The 18,556-nt window shown below is 38.5% G+C and overlaps 1 protein-coding gene across 3 annotated transcripts in view; it reads right to left on the bottom strand.

The window, feature by feature from the left end:
- Positions 1–18,556, bottom strand: part of CPED1 (cadherin like and PC-esterase domain containing 1) — a 142,424-nt gene that overhangs the window by 107,328 nt on the left and 16,540 nt on the right. The window lies entirely within an intron of this gene.

Raw genomic sequence — 18,556 nt, 5'->3', positions numbered from 1 at the left:
AACAGCTACAGGTGGCAGAAGGATGAAAGACATATTTGCTATCACAGTTCATGCTTTGGAACTATATTTAGGTGTTTCACAGTTGGGATTGCCTGCTGTTGTCCGAACCCTGCTGTTTGACCTGTTTAACACTCAGAAATTAAAAAGTTCACTAACAGGATGCTGCTTTACATTGTTCCTTTATTTCTGAACTCCTCAACATGAACGCTTATAACACGTATCCAGTACATGCAGTGTGATCTTCTGAGGTGTTTCTTTAATGAGAAGCAAATTTTACAGGAAGTATTACTGGTCATGCTATTGAATACAGCAGGAATTTTGGTGTAGTGGATTCCTAAATATTAGACACCAGACTGCCAGATCTAGAACTGGTGTACAAATGGGAATTAGATTGCTAGCTTTCGAGCTAATGTGATGCTTCCTTCCTGGGGCAAAGTGACCTGAAGATACAAATAGGTCTTGAAGTTGCCCACATCTCAGCATGTGATGTGGTGTAGAAATGCCAGTGTTGCTTCAAGTAACCTTGGTCAGCTCCCTCACGTGGTCATTTTCTTTCTTCTGTATACAGCCTTCGCTATCTGGACCAGTTAGAGATAGTGTCAGTCTACAACAGAAATATTACATCTGTTGAGGACACCATGAATATGTTCAATAAAGGGTAAATTATTTCCTTGACAGGAAGACAACCAGTAATAATGAACTTCAAACAGAAAGGGCAGTCATAGAAGCTGTACAGCATCCAAGGCAGGGTATAGAATCAGGTCTCAAAGCTACCTGCAGAACAGCCATTTCAGGGACTGGTTGGTTCTTTTTCCCAAGGTTGGGAAGACTACATGTATTCTGTTCCATTCTGTGCTATCCATCTGTGATAAAATCTTAATTTTTTTAGATTACCCCCTTAATTTAGTCCCACTGATGGCCCACAGAGGTATTTATTTTATTTATTTCCTTTCTTTCTTTCTCCAGAATGTATTTTTTTCCTATCCCAATCATGATTACAAATGTCAAGCAGGGTAAAGATTCCACTTAAGGAGATTTAACACTCAATTTACATTAAGTACAGTAATGAACTGATTGTGTAGAATGGATCCAGGACTACGAAAGTAACTATCACTTTTTTATGTTTATTAGCAGTGTGACAAAGCTGTAGAGATCAATTTTCAGTTATACTGCATTTATTACTGTAAAAAGTTCTTCAATTTCACATTATGAGAACCAGTATTATGGTATAAAAGTAATTAGGGTATATGAAATTTAGGCAAGACAGATTCACTACATGTTTCTTTGTGAAAGAAAACAAAAAAACCCCTGCAGGTAGATAAAAATGCCACAGATAACAAACAAACGAAGCATTAAAGAAATGTACAAACAAATACCTCATTTTAGCGCAAAAATTTGGCAGTGCTAACAACCTCCTCAATGTCCTCACCAGCTATGTAATTATCAGATAAGCAAGAGGTTATGCCTCTGACTAGTAAACACCTTTGAATAAATCATTATAATTACATATAAATCACAATGCCTAGTTGTGTGCAAATTGAAAGGGAGCTGGAGGGAACTCCATTTCTCAGAAACAGTTCATTTCCTTCCCTTTATTGTGACACATCCTGCCCTGGGAAGAATTTGATCCCTGACTCCAGAGGATATGCAGCACTCTGTATTTGCCTTTAGGATACATCAGAATGATCAATATGAATGTACCTAAGAGAAGAAAAGAAAAATGTACCCTCAGGTCTGATGGGCTTCTGAGCCAGTGCCCAGGAAGTAGAACAGCTCAGGAGAGCTTGAATGCCTGCCATTATTTGTGTTTTCTATTCAGAGTAATTAAACCTCTAGCCAGTTATTTCAGTACAGAACAATCAGAACTGAAACATGTCTATTTATAGAAGTCAGGAGATTTCCTATTAGAAAAACAGCGTGCACCTAGTGCTCTCTCTCAGATTCCGGCTGACAGAGCAGTGGGACTTCTATTTAAGTGTGTCAATATATTCCTCATAAACTATACCTGAAAAAACATTCTTGGAAAACAAAAACAAAAGAAGCCTGTGTTACAAAAGCTATTTAGTCCTAGAACAGGCTCCTCTAGGAATAGATATTACCTCAAATTTGCCCATGTCATTCCTTTCACAGCTTAACTTTTTGTGGAAAATTAACATCTGTGATCATGAAACAAACAATCTGTCTTCCTTCTGCATATTTAATAATTACAGAACTATATCTCAGGAAAAAAAAAGTGCTACTGTTATTAGTATTCCAACAACATCACATGGGCCACGCAAAGGACCCCAGGTTCTGTGTTTTAACATAGAAGATCCCTTTCACAGAACTTATTTTTAAAGTAAAGCAAGACACATGTGAGCTAAAACATTCTACAATAAAAGAGAAAGAACAAAAGTGACAGTGATAACAAAAGCCATATACATGGAAGGACTCATGTTTGAAAATGTTTTTAGAGATTTTAATGAAGAAGCATTAATAATGTCCATAATATTCGATATTCAATGTACACACTGTTTTGCCGGTTTCCTGTAGACTTCAAACCAAAAGCACGCTTTTACAGGACATTTGAGGTGGAAGGTTGAAAAGAATGCTTCATATCTGAACAATTTAATTACTAGCAATTTGCATGAAGCTTTTCCCACAGAAGGAACTTTGTCTCTAGTTATGGAAATTCTGTTTGCTTTATTCAGCAAACCAGTGGAGTTCAGCACACAGGAGCCACAGATCAGTTAGACAGCATGAAATCACACCTCATGGAGATACTCTCTACTGTTTGCATTATTTTGGACAAGTAGAAAAGTGGTAACAAGATGAGAATATATGAGAGTAAGTTCATCTGCTCTCTGAATATCTTTTCAAATCAAGGTTTTTAGTTCAGCCTGTTAATTAAGGCCTTGCACACACAAGGAGTGCTCATCTGCAGAATTACACCTAATTATGCAGGCAAAGTGATACATGCTGGCAGCATGATGCTTTTATTCACCAGTCTTTTGCCAGGTCTTAGCCTCTCCTCTCCTGCAGGCTTTGTAGCTGTCATCCAGTCCCATTTCAAAAAGTATTTGTACCTGCAATGTGTATCTCAGGTTTACCTAAGAACATCAACCCAAGTTTCTACTTCAACTAGTAGCAGTACAGCATAATTTGATTGAAATCTGGTGTCATCAGCTTTATTTACTTTTATTCTGAATGAGTCAAAGTACATGCTATTCAATTTAGAGAGCAATACCTTTCAACTGAAAATTGGTATAATGTACAAACTATAATTTTCAACGAGAGCCCTGTTTTCATTGGCTTTGACTCTGAGTTGTCATTTGAAATCATTTAAATAGCTAATGCGGAAAAAATAATTTAAAAGATAATAGTCTAGGCAAAAAACCAAACATTTTTTAGCAGCAGAGGAAATAGCAATGCAGATACCAATAAAAACATTTAACTTTTTCTATAATGATATTCTTCAGAGAGTTTTTGTATTCTGGTATCATAGACCAAAGTTAACAGAAATCAAATGAGAACTGTAGGATTTAGTGGGGTTTCAAGTTTACAGATAAACCTCAAGAATTTCTGAAGGTGATTTCTAAAGTAAAGTGATCTTATTCCAGTCTTTGAAATGACCACATGCTTCCCATGAGCTATGGCATTGGAGGCTAAATTTTTCAGAAACACTGTTAAATGCATGCACCTCTGGAATTTTTAATCTCTTAGGTGTATATTATTTCATTTAATCAAATGACTAAGTTTCATTTCATTACCATAGACTGAAATTTCATTTTGCAGTGTTAAGCTTTCTATCCTGAATCTTGAAATGAAAGAACTTTGAAAAATAAATAAAATTTTCATCTTTCATGTGTATCTTCCTGTATTTCATTCATTATGGGAAATAAAAAAAAACAAACCAAGCCAAACTAAAAAAAAAACCCCCACCACCAGCACCAAAAAAAAAAAAAAAACCAACCCAAAAAACCAAAAAAAAAAACCCAACCAAAAAAACCCACTTGGATTTATTTTTATTTTAATCTCAAGTCAATTTTCAATTTTGCATTTGCTTACACCACTACCTTGAAATTAATCAGTTTATGAGCACTAGAGGAAAAGACAACAAGAAACAGCTGGAATTTGTTTGTCAAGAACATATTACATAAAAGTAGTAGTCTCCTTTCTTCTGACAGAGTAACTGATCTTGTAAACAGAAATCAGAGTAACTGATTTAGAGAACAAAGAAAATACCAGCAATGAAATAATTTTACTTTAGTGAGTCTTTAGACATTGTTTCCATGTAACACACCTATGAGGTGATTGCACAGCTATTTGAAAAAATGAAGTCTACTCCACTATCAAAGTGGAATTTTTTGGAGCAGAACCGCAAAAGATACCCAAATGTACAATCAGTTCTGATCAAATTTTTGAGTAACAAATTGAATGCTGGAATAATAAATGCATTTATAAATAGCAAGTGACACCAAGTTGAAAAGAAGTATAAGGTCACATGAAGCATGGTCAGAATTCAATATAATTCCGATAATTGGTCCAAATTCAATCCAAGGAAATTCAAAACAAGTTAAAAGTGCCATAGTTCATGAGCACAAATCAAATGGAGAGGTACAACTTGCCATAGAGAACTACTGCAGAAAAGGATCAAATTCATAAACTGCATATGAACTAACAATACAATATTGTTGCCAAAAAAAAAATCCAACAAAGCAAATATAAACAACTTTTCAGATGTTGGCAAGTATTTATTAATGCTGAAAGAGTTTAATCCCCTCCTTTAAAATTTCAGTTTTAATTTACTCCATGCCAGTTCCCCAGAGAATTCTAAATAATAGCCCTGTAGATACCAAGAATTGTAACCAAACCTGTTTATGAGGGTTATGGTGGTAAAAATGATTGGGGGGTAATCCTTCTGCTTCAGTTTGTGCTGGTCATACCTCTCCAGCAACACTGTTTCCCAGTTTTGGAAAACATGGTTTCACAGTAGAGGGTTAGAAAACGGAGGTAGATTTTGGAAGACCTCGTACAGGGTCTAACTGAGATGGAGTCATGTCTTTTTGATTTGTTACCAAACCGGTTTATAAAACACCATTGTTTTTAACTATTTATGAGTGTCAGTGCCTTCTTGGTGTCTCACTCTGACCTGCAGCAAGGAGGCTGGGTTGGCCATGAGGCTGGACGGGGACACAGCCAGGACAGCTGACCCCAACTGGCCAAAAGGATACTCCTTACCATAATGATGCTGTGCTCAACAACAAAAGCTGAAGGAAGAAGGGGCCGGGGCGGGGGGGAAGACACACACATTCAGAGTGACGACATCTGTCTGCCTAACTAACATTGTCAGTTCCATCCATGATGAAGCTCCTGTCCCGGGGATGGCTGAACACCTGTCTGCTCATGGGAAGTGGTGAATTAATTCCTTGTTATTAATTTTCTCTGTTTAATTTCTTTTCTTCTTTGCCTCTGTTTCGTGAGTTCTTTTACTCAGAGTTTGGATTGAAACGCAAGAGACATGAGGTTTATCTTCTGACTCAAATGTTTATTATTTCTATCTAAAATATAGCTGCACAGAAGGTGCCTCTGAGTTAACAAGGTGAAAATGGCCCCGAGTTCTAACTTCCAAGACCTTTCAAAGTCCAAACTGTCCAGTTATGGAATGCCAACTAATTTATTTTTACTTATAACCCAGTAATTATTCATTTATGATCCGCACTGTGGGTTTTTTGAACCAATACCAGACCACCCAGATTTGTGAAGAAGAAGGAGGAAAAAGAAGAAGAACTAATCCACACCCAAAATCCTCCATCTTGTTACTAAATCCCATAAACCTGATTTTTCTACACCTCTACATATTCCACCCTGTGATATAACTTCAATTACACAGCAACAACCTCAGTGTTATCACACAATTTGGGAAGTTTTCCCAAGGCTTCAGGTCAAATGCAGTGTGTTTTTGAAGATCATTGTCTGTCAGCACTGAAAGGCTGAAATTCTCTGAACTCAGGGTTCCAACACCTTGTTTTTCTTTGCTTGCAGACACGGCTTTTGCGTTCCCTATTTAACTGTCTTTATCTCAGTTCATGAGTTTTCTCACTTTCACCCTTCTGATTCTCTCCCGCATCCCACCAGGGGGAGATGAGCAAGCAGCTCGGTGGTGCTATGCTGCTGGCTGGGGTTAAACCACACCACCACAGAATAAATTTTCACCCCTCCAAAATCAATTGTCTCTTTAATCACTGGAGACAGGATACAATGTAAGCATTCTAATTTGCAGCAAGGGGTACATAAAAAACCATTTCTAAACACATGTATCAAGTACCAGAATACCTTACTCTAAGGAGGCTATAGAACCCCTGCTAAGGGAGATCCTGAGATTTGTACAGGATCCTTTTTTAAGAGAAATTCCTGTCAGCTGTACTTGAAATATATTTTAAGGCACCTTTGAGCTGTATGGGTGTAAAGAGAAGATTATCAGGAAAAGTTATTTTTTACATACTGATGCATTCAACTGTATTCAGTTATACTTATGGCATGTTGTAACCCTGATCTGTAAAAAAATAAATATGATGAATATAGGTTTTAGTTTCATGAATCATGAGTTGTCACAGTATACAAGGAAAAAAAAAAGTCAACCTCCTCTGCTCCTGCACGGTAACGGAGTGAGCACAGATTTTACCGAGTTTGGTGAGGAGGCGCCTATTTATGGAAGTAGCTGTTTGTGCACAAATCCTACTTTAAACTGGACGGAGGAATATGTTGGGCTTCAACCCTACAATGTAGTCACTCTATAAGAGCCAATAGTTTGCTAGCCAGGAGTTTAAAGTGGAAGCACTAACAGATGTCTGAAAGACAGAACTTCTGCCTCACTGCCTTTCAATTCTAGGCAGAATTTTATGCCCTTCAGCATGTCAGAGGGCAGCAGCATCAGGCAGGCTGCGTGATGGGGTCTGGGGTTGTGGGAATTCTACACCTCTGAAGATCTGAGCTTCACTGATAACACTCCAGGGGAAAATAGCCTTTGAAGCCTATTTCTGGTTACAGCAGCTTGGCTGTCTCATTATGCAAATATCAGAATGCCACTTGTTGAGCTTTTCTTTGTTAATAATGCCTCCTCTTACAAGTTTTTGATATCACTGTCCCATTTGTAAGACTTTGTCTAAAGGAATGTCTCACACCTAGTTGTTCAGGAATTTTCTCCTTAAAAAGTAGTTATTGGAAGCATTTTAATTCCTCTTGTGGTGTGGCCCTTGATGGTCATAAACAATCACCAATATGGACTCATTTCAACAACAATGAAGAAATGATCACTCCACTGAGTGATAGCACAGGACAAGATGAAGAGGTTTCTGATATTTTCTGAACTATTCTGGAAAGCAGCTGTTCACCTGTCCATATGCAAAGCTTTCACTGTTTCACACAGTGTGTTCAGACTGACTGTACTCTGTCATAACACACAGCCCCATAACCTCTATGTTAGCTGGACAAATTAGGCTAAAATCTATTGTCACATTAATCACAGCGGAGTATTTTACGTGTAAAAAAATACCCCACCCTATGTATGAGGCTGAGATTGTTGGACACAGTCAATTCATTCACAAAATACTTTGTGCATTTGCTGTATGGCTGCCAGGGAAAGGCTGAAGGAATCCTGAGGACAGTCACTATTCACTCCCCTTGAGGACGATCAGGATTTTTTTTTTGGCTCAACTACTCCCTAACTAAGAGGATATGAAGTGCCAAGGCAACCATTCCTTGTAGAGGAAAGGCTGGCGTGAACCAAATGGAATCAGTGTAATTCCAAAAGCAGTTCATCTGTCCCTGAACAGCTTAGCACAAAAGATTGCCCTGTGCTCAAGAATTAATGCACAGTCACATCTGAGTTCAGAATTTGGGCAGTGAAATAGGCATTTTAAGTTCTATTGCAGTGCCTCTCATAAAAACAGAGTAATGCTTGACTATCCTGTATCTCTTCTGCAAGTGCTGTGGAGGGATACTGGGTCTAACTACAAATGGAGAGGCATAACACTTCCACTCTTGCCTGAAAGAAAGAATTATTTTATTACTGTTTATTTATATCAGGAACAGTTTTCAAGCCTCCTTTTCTTGTCAATCCGAAGGCGAATTTTAAAAGTAAAAAAATGAGCGTAACAAGCCAAGAGCTACCTGTTTCTATCAGAAATATTCTCAAACGTGGAAAGATATTTTAATTTCTCTGCCTGGTCTCAAACTGTAAAACTACCTTAGACCTAGCTACCAAGTCAGAGTTATCAACTTCCTTACTGGAGCAACTGACAATACAAGGCAGATTACTTTCTCTAAAAGAAGCAAAAGAAATCTATTGCAGGCATAAGTACAAGAATGGAGAACAGACAGGACAATCCCTTCTCCATTTATATCACATTTAGTCATGCAATAGATCAACAATCTTTTCTTCAATCAACAAATTACCATACTATAAGAGACAAGCAAAAAAGAATTTTCAGACCTGCAGCAAATGTTTTAAAGTTGGGTTTTCAATTTGCAGATGAGTGTCAGTAAGACAACAAAAGGTAATAAAAAAATTAAATTGCAGTATTATTAAACTATATCCCTATATTTTTCTGTGCAACCAAAGAATGGGCAGAATACTGGAAATGAAAATGCATTCAAAAGTTGTATTAGTCTGACATGGGGAGAAGAGCACTGCAGTATTGTAAGGCAGGTGCAATAGATAGTTCCCAGTCTCTCCAGGAAAGACTGTCAGGCTAAGAATAATTCTCCACTGAGTTGTATTACAGATTGTAACTCTAAAAACCTATAGGTTTTATCATGGCATAACCTGTCAACTCAAGGTATGAAAATATGCTGTCAAAATACTTTCAGAGCTTTAGTAGCAAATAAAAGGAAAATATGCAGTTCTGACCCAATGACAAACACATTGAGGCAATTCAAACACTCAAGCCTGTCATTCCACTTCTGTGCTTACACACCGTGCTTTGGATGAATATTCAGATTACTCTGGTATGTTCTCCACACATGGGTATTTTCTGCACAGCAAGTCTCAGTGCAACCCAAAGCTTCTAATAATCCAATATGGTATGCTCTTCTTGTAAGCATGCTAAAATAACTTACAACCCCAACTGCTACCAAATGCTGGAATTCTTACTTTATACGTATTTAATACACAACATAAGCTACGACAGTCAAAACTGCTATATGTTTCTCACTCACACATTGTGGGACTTGGACCTAACCTTCAGAGGGATGGAAGTATTTGGTACCTAGTTAAAGCACAGACGTCACAGAGCCACCAAAGCTCAGCTAAATCCATCTATGTAGGTGTTTCCTTACCTTCTGTGAAGGTGGAGAAGGAAACCACCTGACAGAAAAGACAGACTGAGAGATATTAGAGACAGGCTACTGAGAGTGGACTGGCATGAAGAACCAGGTGAAAACTGGAAGAAGAGAATGTGCATGTGGGAAGAAGGGTCATGCAGCTGAGACATGCAGGGAGGAGGCTGCACAGTGGAGCCCAGAGGAACTGCAGCAGGTGGGAGAATTCAAATAGCACCCTGCTCCAGCAGGGACATAGCAGGAGGGGGATCTGCCCACAAAATACTCTTCTCTCATGCATATGCATGCACACACACATGAAGGAGCACAGAGGCACAGTGCTGGGTGGGGTGACCCCAGAAACCCTGTCAGAGAGACACAAGCCCCTGCCCTGGTACCCCCAAGATGTCCCTGGGGAGACTCCGCCACAGTGCCTATCATGATGAGTGAACGGGAGGCCCAAAGCACCTTGTGGACCTGAGGAACTGTGGAAGTACACACTAACTTGGATGAGTTTGTACCCAGACCTTAACACCAAGTGGTACTGAGGCACCCTCCCCACTAGACTGTTGCAAAACCTCCGGATCCTGCTACTTTTATAAGGAAGAGTCTGAGCTTTTAGAAAGGCACATACAACAAACAGGAAGAGCTGGTGACTGGAAAGAAGATTCAATTGGAAAGCAGTTCCTAGGGAAGAGAAGTTCCTCCCAAGGAAGCCAACTTGCCAGCTTGTGTATATCTTCCATCCTGCATTTCACCCCAACCTTTCTACCACTCCCACTCTTTGCAACAGAACATAAGGTACCTGAGCTGAGAAGGTCTCTGAATGATGGCACCAATGGGAATTCATCACTGACTTTAAAAGGCAGAAACTGTGCTAGAACTGAGAAAACAGCCTCTTCCCTTCTATGAATATAGGAGCCTCAGGATAGGCAGCCAAGGAGTAAATGGATTTTTTTGTCTTAATGTCCTGTCTCATTCTAATTACAATGAATGAGGATACCAATTACAATATTAAAATAATGATGTTTGATCACATGCAAGAAACTAAGACACATCTTTTAAGGTCCAAATGGCCAAACTTGATCACTGCAATTACAGCACTCAGGTATCCTATACCAATCCTTATTAACATATCAGATTCCATAATACCCAGGAGACATGAAACAGTACTGAAAAAAAGAAGCTTGGGAATAAAGGCAATGACTAAACTAAACAGTGTCAGGACACAGACTCAATCACTGGCCTGCAATCATCTACTGTGTTTGTTTTCTTCTCCCTGGGTGGCCATGCAATGCCCCAGGAGACAGCCTAAGCCAGTGACAGCTCCTAAAACTCAGCAAAAAGCAGGCCACCCTCAGTCAGGGGAAAAGCGTTTAGATACATGGACTTGAGCCATACTGCATCACTTGCAGCTAGGACTAGGGAATTGACCCATTTTGTTTATGAGTAAGACAAAACTGCAGAAGACAGTGATGCAATAATTAAGTCATGCCAAATGTAAGATTTTCAGCTGTACTTTACAGATACTGTTTTCTATGTACCACTCTATGCTGCCTTTCATCTCTATTCACCTGGCATGCCAGGGGGTAGTAGAAGTCCATGATAGATATTTGGACTGCCATGTAGAGCATCCATAAAACATGGACTCCAAAGACCTTAAAATTATCTCTGCAAACATTTTAAAGAAACGTAGGGTCAGACCTCACTTTTGAAGGTCAACAGACATCCTTACGTTGTTAGATTTGCAAAAAAATGCGTACTGTAACATCTGGGGTGTAAATCATAAGTGTCATGGAGCTGGGTATAGGAAGAAAACCTGATGCTTTCTCCTACTTCACACATCATCCTGTCATAAAGAAGGCAACCCAACTAGTCTACAGTTACCTTCTGGGCTAGTACTTTCTTGAATACTTCTTTTTTTTCTACTCTCAGAGTTTTTTTTAAAGGCCTAACACTACATTCCTAGGGAAAATAGGGCTAACATGTCAAACTCTATGTATTTAAAGTCCTTGACTTCAGCCTCATCTTTATACAAAATTACCTCAATTATTTTTCGTTGAAGAAGGACTTTTAGACAGCCTCCACTGATACTTGGCCTCACTGTGGCTGTGAAACCTGAAGTGAGAGAGTTTTTTTGATACACTTTCTGAAGTCAAATGGGAAAAAAATATTTAAATGCCTAATTCCCATTGAGACAGACAAATGCTTCTTGATTTGCTCCAAAATAGCTAGGTCTTGTTCTTATTTTGTCTATCAGCTGTTGAACAGTACTTTGGTAGGCTGATATATTTTCTATTTTACCTATTGCAACAAAAAAATTGTAGTTAAATGGTTTTCTTTCAAATAAAGAAAAAATTATCTTTTCTTACTTCTGCATTTTACACTAAAAATACTTTTTCAATAAACAGATCAACTGAGCTGTATTATGTCAGATCTAAAATAACTGTGGTTCTGCCAGATTCGTCTTGCATTTACAAAACACAGAAGAACACTCTGTAAGCTCTCTCTATATATACACTTCTAGTAGTTGCTATAAATTAATACTGAAAATCCTTTTTATAGCTAAATATTTATTTTTGAAAGCATTACCACAAACGTCAGAAACAAAGTCATTACAACAATGTCTTGTTACAGAAACACTTTATGACTTGAATAATTTGGTTCAAATTTTCCAAAATGTGTACCACTCAGCTCCTCTGTCCTTCCCTCTATCAGAGCATGATCGTATTTCATTTATGTGAGGCACCATTGAGAAAATATGTTCAGACTATAATTTTTTTAATCTTGCTACCAGTTAAAGTTGCTCAAATCCTATTCCTTTGTTACTTTTTAAACCAAACCCCTTCAATGTTTTGCCTTTCTCTTGTGAAAAATGGACATTGTTTTGTAAGGAAACATGCCTGCCAAAAATGATAGAAATGCATGATATGTGGGGTTTTTCCTTTTTAATCGAAGAGAGGGTGTCACTTTTCGTAATACTTTCCTGTATGAAATAATTTTTTCCAGAATTTGAAAGTTCTCATGACTAATTTGAAACTGAGATATAGTTCCAATTTCTGACTATGTCAGAGGAGCCTCTATTCTCTTTGACATCTGTGCAAACTAGGATTACCTCCAAATGGACAACATCAGGGGCTGAGTAAAAAAAAAATTCAATATTACATTGAAAAATCAACTCTGAGGGAGTACAGTGAACATCAGAAAGATAGAATCATCACTCCCCCCATGAAGAAAAGTTTCCTTTTTGATGTAAGATAAGCCAGTGTAACAACAATACGTTGTGTGAAATTTTCAGAAACACGTTCTAAACTGTGGGTGGCTAATGCACTTTTGATGTCTGGGGTGGTTTTGGGATGCAGCATTCAAAGGAGCTGTCAGCTGAAAGTGGATGCAGCTGGAGAAAGTTGGAATCTGAACCTAGGAATGGCGTGGGCTGGCTGCAAATTACAATGAAGGCCTATACAGTGTAAAAGGTTTTTGCTGCCTGAACCAATAAAAGTCATGGTAGCCAAAGTAAAAAAGAAAAAAAAAAAAAAGGTTTTTGTTTCAGTGGTGTATAATGCCACTACCTAAAATGGGACCACAGTGATGAAAGGCAGCAGCACACTTCTCACAGCTGACCAGGGCTCAGAGCCAGTGACTGCATCAAAAAGGGTGCACAGCTTCCAGCAGCCAAATCACTGAGCAATCCTAACCAACAATCCCTTAGAGAGAGTGCTCTGGCAGGATGGTGACAGGCTTCTGGCTAAACTGACTGACATTCTCCCAGCACCTATATTAGCAGACAATTATCTGACATTTAGGAACAGACATATATATTTATAAACCAGAGTCTCTGCTTGAACCCTATCAGAGCCAGGATTCATTTCTTATAGGGAAGCATTTTTAAAATACTTGAAAAAGCAATTGTATGCTGTTACCCTCTTATCCGACAGGCTACAGTTATAAAAAATTGCCTCAAACTCTTTTTCAGGATTTGCATGTTACCAGCATACTACAAAGCTTGTATACTGATGCCTAAATCCCTTGCATTTATTTAATTTCAGTAGCCTTGCACATTGCTGCCTTCCTTTGGCTGACATGTGGATCTTCCTGGACACTGGTGTTTTTCAGATTCTGTTAACATGACATAATTTATTCCAGTAAAGTTTTAATTTTAGCTCACTGTGTAATCAGTGTGTATAATTTTAATTATTGTAATCTCTAAGTCAGCCCCTTAAATACCACTGGACTGTATGTTCTGTTTATAAAACTGAAAAGAACACTCAGAGAAAGATACGTTTGTTACATTTAGGACTAAATGCTATATTTTGGGTTTACCTGGCAAAGCTCAATGTCCTTATACTTTTGTTATAAACAAATAAAGAATTTCCCTTTCTAAAGGAAAAGAGTGCATTTGAAACAGAAGATTCTGTACAGTCTTATAGAGGGTTTATTTTAGTAATACAAAGAAATCATTTGTGTGCTCTTCTTCTACAAAGCATGAACATGTTCTGCTAGTAATTAGTAAGAAGAATACATATTGTCCAGAAAAATATATGATGCATTTAGATTTTCTAACATGAAACCACAGCATCACATTAGAGAGCAGCATTCATTTGTTTATGTCAGAAACTTCTCTCTTGTACTGAATCCAATAATATGTGTGGGCATGACATTAATTGCTAAAAGCAAAACTAAAAAGTGAACAAGACAATGTATGTTTCTGGTATGCATTACCTTCCCAAAACTAAATGAAATTCCATGTTATGGAAGCAGATTAAGTCTGTTACATGCTTGTAACTCAGCATGCTCTGAGGATCACATTTCTACCTATTTAGCTTGTTTAGGAAGCTCCTTGTTTAACAACACACAAAAAGTGTTTCTAAAATGTGTGTTTTATTTGTCAAAACTTAGCTCAGGACTCACATGATGTATATTTTGCATTAGGAAACCAACCAGTTTTGTAGATGGTTATTTGTACCAACAATTAACCAAAAGGATTTTGGGAAGAGAACTTACATCTGCTAGATTTGAATACACATATGTATTTGTATGGTAACTTAAAAAATATCTTTCTGTGGCTACCTTCACCATTATTATTTTGCACAGTATTTTAAATTACTTACTTATGATAGAATGATCTTGTGCTTCTGCTGGCATGCTAGGATCTCCAGTCCTGCTTATTTAACCTTACCTCCACAGGGTTGTTTACACTTTCAGAACCTGATTTCAATTTACTTTAATTTTCTCAGAGACTTTTGTATTTATAAAAGCTGAGCATCTAGTGACCTCTCTATTCCTGACATTTCCTTTACTCTCCACTATGAAAAAGAACAAAAACCCCAGTGTCCCATTTCTGTTCCAAAAAAACTAAAGTGCTTCCTTCAGTGGGTTGGTCCTTGTAATTGAAAATGGCAACCAGATGTTTACAGAACACACAAGAAATTTTCCTTGAGGCTTTTATTCTTTATAATTGTTTGCTAAGTTAGTTGGATTTCAGCAAAACTTGTCTGAGACTGCAACAAACAGCAAGTAGGGGCTCCTCTTAACAGTACTCTGAACAATTAAAAAAAAACAAAACAGAAAGAAAAGTTAAAACTAAAGTTTCCTACTCTTGTTAATGTGTTTCTAGCTCCACAAAAAGTCATTCAGTAAGGGAGGAAATTTGGTTCTATTAGTACTTATTTTTACATGCCATCCCATGAAAAATATACCTATTTCACAATACATTATTTGCTTTCTACTTTCTCAAAGTTCATCTGGCTGTTATCTATACATTACTGATTTTTGCTCCCTTCTCTTTCCCCACTCCCATCAGGAATATATTCTCATAAATTTTGGGGGGCTTGAAAATATTTTGCATTTTAAGAATATGCTGTAAACTACATACTGTTTGTTCCTCCAAGCCCTAAGTCACCATAGCTGAATCATACCTGAAATCTCTCCATCTTCTTTAGAAATCACCATTTTTCCTCTTCAGTTTCTTGTCTGCTTGATTTTCTCAAGGCTAGTCATGTACTTCAAGAAGTCTGTGAGACCATCTTGTTACCCCACCAGGGGACTCACTACACACAATAAAATCTCTTTACCTAATCATTCAAGACATCTAAGATTGACTGCTCCAGAGCTCCAGGGAATCCATTTGATTACTTCACTAGCTTTACTCCCAAAACAGATTTCCTAATAACAACTCTGTTGTAGTACATCATGCCCTGATTACTACAGACATGATGAACAGATTGTTCTATTTTCCTTGGCAGCAGAATTTGTTAGCCCTTTGTGTTAGCAAGTACCTCTGTTCACCCAAATATACCAGTCTTCACAGTCACTGAAGAAAGAGCACCACTGTGTCCTCCTGTCTCTAGCACCTTGTCTCATTTTCACTAATTTTGCTGATATGATATGTCTTGGAAAATGCAAAACGGATGTCTGACAGTCAACATATGTGGCCCTGAAGGCCTCCAAAACCCATGGCTGTAGTTTATTCTCTACACTAATTAGCAACTCTGAGGAAACTATTACTGGCTGCACTTACGAAGTAGCACTTCTGAGAGTTCCTACCTTGCTGCTGGCCAGATGTCAGCAATCAAGCTGATACTTTTCCTATTTAGCCTCTGGTCAAAAATATGAACAGTGAGGAGTAGTAGAGGTGGTACAAAATGCTAAAGGAATAACATGAAGATATACAGCAAAGAGCATGCATTTCATCCTGACAGTGACTCATACAGGTTCTATCCTAGTTTTCTCCATCTCTAACTGATGTGGCAACATTTTCCGGCCTTGTAACTCCACCTGTGAAGCAAAGTAAACTGAGTAATTTTCTTCCATGAAAAATGTAAATTTTCTTTAAAAAGTACTTTTCCCAAAGGATACCCAGAAAACCAAAACGAAAAACTGACAAAGGCTGACACTGAAAATTTCTTTTGGGGAAAATCAAATGAGAATTTTCTTTCATCTGTCCCCAACTGCTTCTTCAGTCATGTAAATATATAGAGAGACAGAAAACTTTGCAGCTAGCATCACTTCACATCTGTGGACACCTGTTCTTGCTCCTGCAGCCTCATGTTCCCTGACATTCCCCAAGCACCAGCTTTTACAGGGAGTGACCACCACTGGGTACAAAGAAGCAAAAGAACTCTCTATAGAGAGCCAAGAGGGGAACAGCAGAGGGCTTATCTTCCATAACAATACAAGTCTCAAACCATCATTTCACAGCAAAATGAGTTATGCCTGAATATAGTCAGGTGGCTTTATCAGTGAGGGGGTATTTACTCCTTGCTGTAATACATAAGTAGTGCCACTTTAAATACCAGACAGATCTCTTAACCCAGGCACATAAAGAGAAAGGCCAAGATTCGCTAAGATTTGCTCCCATGGGTCTGTTGTCTCAACCAGCCCTTCCTGTTCCTGGTGCAGCTCCACCCAAGCACCACTCCCACATCTGCAAAAAGCTAGGTCATCCTCATAGTTAGTTGCTGGAACCAGGGCTTAGTTTACACAGCCAAGTATTTAAACGCAGCATGCTCTTAAAATGGAAGAAAACAGAGCAGAATTCAGTGTATATTGATAATCTCAGAAAAGAGGAAATAGCTAATCTTCAATGGATGTCACTGAAACTGCAAAAAGAGGCAATAGTAAAGTTTAAATACTTAACTACAGTATTCTAAAAATAGGAAATGATCATGTAAAAGCAATACTATGAAAATGGTTTATGATTGTTTTTTTAAAGTCTCTCATTGCAATTGCAAAAACTTCCACCAAATTACTAACATTCTAAGGCAGCAGGGAGCATATAATGTTACACTGCATTCAGTCAGGAGCCTGAATACATGAGCTTTTTTCCATGGCCAAGCTGATGGGCTATCATTGAGCTTATGCACAATCTTTTCCACTCCAAGAGCTAGTGGTAATGACAGAATTTTGCATGTTACTGCAGAATGAATTAAAATTGGCCAGTCAGATGTGTAACATACAACTGCACACATTTCTTGGAGCCTGCAGTTTGCTGAGATTTGCTTAACTATTGGTAAAGGTGAAGAATTGAGAAATGAAGGAAACGCCTATTAAGGGAGGGTCACCAATGACTAATGAGGCAGGCACATTCAGCAAAGGACACAAAAACTGATGGCTCTGTAAGGAAAGACGTAAGTAGTTTATGTATCTTTGAAGATATCATCTGGGCAAAGTATGGAATTCAGGAAAGATTCAGGCAGCAGGCAGTAACTAGGGAACATTATTTTTGGAGGGCAGAAATGCCTATTAGTGAAACAAGTTTCTGAGATAAAACCATCCTTTTAAAAAATGTGAAAATATTGGCATGGTAGCACAGAGTCATAGGGACACACAGATCCTGTTAAATCTTTACTGTGGTAACAGAGATGAGAGCTTCTCAGACTGGAAGAACAGGGAAGAAGGCAGAAGACCCTGGAAAACATTTGGCAAGTTCTTCTCTGGTATTTGCCACTCTGGGAGGATCTAAGGGGGCTCTGAAGCCAGGTGGCCCATCACACTCATCTCCAATAGAGCAGCACAGCTCTGTCCTGGGCTGAGGGAAGGAAGCCCAGAGGCTTGTACAGCTCAGTATGGCAAATCTCCCAGGAGAAAGCCTGGAAGTGTGGGGCTTTCTCACTTCTCCTGATCCTTTTATTATTTTCAATGAGATTATGACACCCATTTCAACCCCCTCCAAGGCTGTGGTGAATGCATAACTTATTCCAGAGGCTATGCCTCTCTGAGCAGATTTTCACATTTTATAAAGGAAGGAAGGAAGGAAGGAAGGGAGGGAGGGAGGGAAGGAGGAAGGAAGGAAGGAAGGAAGGAAGGAAGGAAGGAAGGAAGGAAGGAAGGAAGGAAGGAAGGAATTAGGAAGGAAGGAATTCGGAAGGACACACACCAGTCACACTAGCTGGAAAACCAATGTGCCATTTGCAGATGTGCTGGCCAATACAACCTGATATCTTTCTTATCAGCTGTTATGATGAGCTGTTTGCTCATCAGCAACTTCTTTTGAACTGCTTACTTCAAAATGGATTTACCACAGATACTTACTAGAGATAATGACCATGTTAAAACATTGCCCAAGGTGGTAATCCCAGCTCTCTGCAAAATCTGACTATTCCATCATCTGCTACTAACGTAGTTCTAACACAGTTCCACCTCTCTATCTCCATCCCAACAGCAGACTAAGAGACATGTTAAATTTACAGCAAAACTGGCCCATTTAGGGCTGCTGCAAAAGGAAGTCTCTCACAGCTCAGAGCAGACACAGGTA

The sequence above is a fragment of the Corvus hawaiiensis genome, chromosome 4 (assembly GCF_020740725.1).
Source record: "Corvus hawaiiensis isolate bCorHaw1 chromosome 4, bCorHaw1.pri.cur, whole genome shotgun sequence".
Taxonomy (NCBI): Eukaryota; Metazoa; Chordata; class Aves; order Passeriformes; family Corvidae; genus Corvus; species Corvus hawaiiensis.
This window is presented reverse-complemented; position numbering and strand designations above follow the sequence as displayed.